The sequence below is a fragment of the Mastomys coucha genome, unplaced genomic scaffold (genome assembly GCF_008632895.1).
Source record: "Mastomys coucha isolate ucsf_1 unplaced genomic scaffold, UCSF_Mcou_1 pScaffold21, whole genome shotgun sequence".
Lineage (NCBI taxonomy): Eukaryota > Metazoa > Chordata > Mammalia > Rodentia > Muridae > Mastomys > Mastomys coucha.
In genome coordinates this window covers 67,166,154-67,171,169 of record NW_022196904.1, presented here as the reverse complement: position 1 = coordinate 67,171,169, position 5,016 = coordinate 67,166,154, and the positions used below count along the sequence as shown (strand labels likewise).

At 41.1% G+C, this 5,016-nt stretch overlaps 1 protein-coding gene and 1 long non-coding RNA gene across 3 annotated transcripts in view; one reads left to right on the top strand and one right to left on the bottom strand.

The window, feature by feature from the left end:
• The window catches only part of Agbl1 (ATP/GTP binding protein like 1), an 887,643-nt gene that overhangs the window by 4,315 nt on the left and 878,312 nt on the right, over window positions 1-5,016 (bottom strand). The gene's annotated exons all lie outside the window — the stretch shown is intronic.
• The window catches only part of LOC116102417, a 17,078-nt gene that overhangs the window by 10,314 nt on the left and 1,748 nt on the right, over window positions 1-5,016 (top strand). Inside the window, exons 4-5 of one of the 2 annotated variants that reach the window (XR_004123169.1) lie at window positions 2,735-2,858; window positions 3,035-3,115. This is a non-coding gene — a long non-coding RNA (uncharacterized LOC116102417). The remainder of the gene's footprint in view (window positions 1-2,734; window positions 2,859-3,034; window positions 3,116-5,016) is intronic. The other variant, XR_004123168.1, reaches the window with a different exon arrangement.

Here is a 5,016-nt window from a genome sequence, read left to right as displayed (position 1 = left end):
AGAGAGAGAGAGAGAGAGAGAGAGAGAGAGAGAGAGAGAGAGAGAGAGAACATGCACCAGAAGTAATGACTCTTTTGAAACCTCAAAGTACACCCCCAATGAAAGACTTCATTTAGCAAGGCCACACTTTCTAATCCTTCCAGAAGAATTCCACCTACTGACAAACAGGTATTCAACTGTATGACCCTATGGGGATCCTTATCACTCAAACCACTACACACAGATGGACCCTGTGACTATGAAAATATCCCACTCTTGTGGTAGTGGTACATTATAAACAGAAGGGAAATTATCAGAATGGTTCTAGCTAAACATACTAGCAGAGGGTCTCCAAGATAACAAAGCAAAAAAATAGTCACTCAACTTAAGGAAGAGGTTCAACAGGCTGTTGATGGCTTTAGAATGCCATAAACTGAGGAAGAAGACTGATGGCAGTAAAAGCTCATGACAGTATACAGAAGACAACCAATAAGGCAAATTAAAGAGTTTAGTCTTAACTCTATAAGAAGCAGAATTTAGCAAATAGCTATGCTGAGTTTCAAAGCAGATTCACACCTGGTTCTCCTGGTAAGAGCCCCAGGTAGATAGATGGCTCTGTAATCACAGGCAGGATACACTTGGAGAACAAAATCCAAGGAGTTTCCTCATATAGAACTGTAGAATTCCTCCTTCACTTTGTGGTGCCTTAAGTACCCTGATCTAGTCTGCAGCAACATAAACTAAAGCTTATATTAATATACTCCATGGAGTGGCCCTTTGCTCCCCATGTCCAAAGGAAGCTCCCATTTTATTTTGTCCTACCTCTGTCCTACAGAAATTTCAAAAAGGAAAGATTCTGGAGACATTAAACTGTGATATTTTCACCAAAAGACCAATACAATGTCTTATTATGTCCCTAGGTGTATACAACACCATTCAAGAGCTATTATCACATTTATATAATATTCTTTAGAGACAGTAAATTATTTTGCTTAATAGCCCCATGTTCTGTCTAGATAAGAGCACTTCACAACCTACATCATAGAATCTTCTTCCTGTAGCCACCGTCAATATAGAGACTCTCATATGCAGAGAATAAGAGACAGGTATGCTTAGCCCTAAATGGACATGCATATCACACCTGTTCTCCCAATGCTCAGTGGTTTTATCTGAAGCATGGGAAGTGGGGTTTGAAGAGCCAAAAGTGGTGGTTGATGTTAAGGTAACAACAATGTTTGATGGACACAGCTGAGCACTTACAGATGTTAAGACAGCATGTACAAGACCCGTGCAAGCTCAAACCAGAAAATATCCTGGTACAGAGGGAAGAAAATGGGCATGAATTCCAATGGGCTGAGGAGATGTTTGCATGTGTTATCTTCTAGGAGAGGCAGAGTCAGTACTCTTTAAATATGTGACTCTGTGGTTAAGTTAGCCACACACCAGGGTAGTCCTCACTCCAAAGACTAATTAAGCAACAGAAACCTCAGTGGAGATTGAGGAAGAAAGGAAAATTCAGAGGTTAGAAAGTCTGGGAGAAGTGTGAATATATTCAAATTATAATGTCTGAAATTTTCTAAGTATTAATAAAACATTATTGAAAAGAGAGAACATAAAGTAGACAGATAATTATCAATGATTCCCAAGGATATGAGTATTGGTATCAAGCTGCCGTTTGAGCTTTGTGTGTCCTTACCTTTTGTGTTGGTCCGTAATCTTACAGACACTTCAGATAAGACATTAACAATAGCAATTAAAAATCCAACAAGAACAAAATATTCAGGAAAAAAAGAAACATAGCTCAGGTAAATAGATTTTCTGGACCATCATTGGTGTATACTAAGCTCTGTGGAAACCCATTACAACAGAGGAGGGTAAAGCTGACTCAGGTCTTCCTTCTCAAACTGCTCTTTGCTGAGTGGAGTGGACTTGTTGAAGTAGCTGGTTCATGTAAGCACTGATTCTTAAGTACAAGCTAAGTAAAACTGAGAGCCAGGCATTGTTTAATAATTATAAATATAAAATCTTGTCCTTGTAAAATAAACAGAAGATTATCCAGAATGAGTTGATGTTTCACATTGCAAAACAGATCTGAGCATAGGAGGGGATGGGTATGCCCCAGCCCTCTTCTAGAGCTGGTAGAATTTGAACTATGAAGAAAGTCTCACTGCCATATGAGCAGGTGATGTGATTTGGAGCACTCACCAGTGTTCCCAGTAGAATCTGATCCACAGCAGGCACCCTAAGGAACATGTTGCTTATCCCAACCCAAACGTGGTTTTGTTAGAACTATTTCTTCTATGATATTTACTTAACCTCTTTGAAGGTTTGAAATTAATGTTCATCTTTTAGAATGCTGCTCTGAACATTTGTTTGGGGGAAACCATACAGTGTTTCTCACATTTTTCACTCATAGCACCTACTACCACCATCAACTCATAAAAGAACTGCATCAAAATGTCAATGGGCCTTTTCCTTTAGAAAAAAAATTCAAGATTGATGGGCACATGGGAAAATGATAGATCTTGACAAAGTTAACAAATAAGATGCTGAAAATCACAGATCCATTTCTAACTTAGTTTGAAGAAGAAAGCATAAAAGGAAATGTGCCTCTGAGGTGGGGTTGGGAAATAACATGACAAGACAGGCCTCTCTGCCCCAAGCACCATTCTTTACAATATTACTGATCAATATTATTGGGGGAAAATGGAGTCAGTAATTATACATCCTATAGGTCCCACGTTGCTCTCTTTAGCAGCCACTCAGCATGCGTTGGTGAGTGGTACCACTGTTGGTATATCATCTCAAGATGGGATAACCAGAGTGACTTCCTCCCAAGTCTCGGGGAGTTGATAAGACCTAACCCACAAAGACTGATGGTAAGGATTTCTGCCAAAGTTTTATCATTATCATCACATTGCTAAAGTGTTATAATAAAATTGAGCTCTGATGTTTTAGAAACAAAGTTTTCATACTCCTCTACCTGCTTAGCATTCCTTGGAGGTCTCACCTGTTTTCATCCAAAATAAACAACCTCATATTTTATCTGCTTCAGATATCTTTAGAGCTTATCTGTTTGGAGCTAGAGGAATCTAACTGAAGATTGGACAATTCAAAGGCTGGACAACGAGACAAAGTGAGACCACCCACCCCAAATAAGACACAATCTAGAATTAAATATTAGATGTTGCATCTTCATGCCTTAGGATGTCTTGGAGGCTCTTGATTCCCAAAGAGGCTCTCTTCCTTCCTTTACTTTTCTGCTAATGTATACTTCCAAATGTTTAATGTACATTATTGTCTGATTCATAGAAGATTTCTTTGGCCTAGTCATGCTCACATTCGCATATACCTAAATGTATACAGTGATGCAGGGAAGAGGAGTCTCCACCAGGTCTGAATCTACAACTTTGGAAACTGAGACCTGGATGAACTTTATAGGCCTTCTAGAAAGAATTGGTCCAGTTTCTCGTGTGGTTGTTAAGTGTCTGCTGCCTCTTTGCATGCTACATGAATGTGCAGACTGGTTTGAATATGAAACAGACCCAACAGCTATGAGCTCCCTTTCCCTAAACCTCTTGGACACGTCCTGCCCCAAACAGTCAGATCTGAAAGTCGTTTTTGATTGAAATGCTGTGTGTGCTGCAGAAAGGCAAAGAGGAAGCTGGGCCCCAAATGCTGAGAGACAAGGTCGAGGAGGGCAGCTGGCCTGGGCCCAGGATGCGGCCATGGACAGGGGAAGGACTGTGTAAGAGCTCTCTCTTTGAACAACCAACAAAGAGACAGCTAGAAGGAAGAGGCCAACTGTGCCACAGAAAGGAAATGGATCAGAGAGAGAGAGCAGCCACGCCTCTGTTCAGCCCTCTTCCTCCTTCCCCCAGGGTGGTATCAAACACATTACTAACAATGCTTTGAATTCTAAGAGTCCAGCCACCTAACCAGCCAATCAATGCAGATGAAAATGAATTTGACTCTTCTCTATCCTGTTCACAAGTTTGCTGACTCAGGTCCATGCTCTGCTTTTTCTGTCTTTCTGTTTATGTTGTCACTTGGTTTCGTTATTTATTTTTAGTCCCGATTTCGGAAGCTCTTATTCTGCTGGATATTGGCAAGGTGTCAAGGGCATCACTCTCAGCTCTGAAAGGATCATTGTCCAACTCTGGTCTCCATCCTCTCCAGACAGAGAACCAGTGTGAGCTGCCTCACGCTGCCTCTTCACTGGCCCAGCCAGCCTGCAGCCTCTGAGTGACATTCTCTGCAGGGCATCCAATGCCATGCTTGTGAATGGTAGAAATGTTAGTGATGTTAGCTTTCATCTGATCCGAGTCCTCTGTTTTTCAGTGGGGAAACTGAGATCTAGAGAAATGAAAGTTCTTTCATGAAATAACATGTCAATATCATGACATCTTGGCTTCCAAAACTCCCCAAGGAACAACTTCACTTACTCAGTGTCACTAAAAGCCTACCCCATTTTGAGTCTTGCTATCATTTTTTTCTGGAATCCCAATATCCTTGTGTTCATGAAAAAAATAAATCAAACAAAATGGTAAGAACATCCGTGGGAGTGCGGTGCGTGGTGCCCACTTTCTTTTCTCTTTGTCATTGCCTCTTTTCCCTTAAGAAACAGAAGCTTCCTTTTTTCTTTCTAATTTTTATTTCCAATGAGTCAGGAGCACTGAGCTAGTGCGGCTTGCATGCTAGGACAGGCTGCGCTAGCAATGAAAGGACATGCTTCAGTTCCCAGGACGATGGTGTCTTTGACTGGGAAAATACCGACCGGTATTACAAGTATGCGAGAGTAAACAAGGCTAGAGTCAATCTCAACTTGTTTTACACTCTGTTTTATTAAAGTCAATGCGTTTCCGTTCCTATGTGCTGAGCCTCAGCTGGCTTAATTATACATACCCAAGCGAATTCTAAATGGGGACAAAGGACAGCCACTGATTGGAAAGCAAGGCCCTTTCCTGACCTCTACAGGCCATAGAGAGGAAAAGAGACAAGGCTGCTCCTGGAAATTACAGACTAAGAAAAAGGATG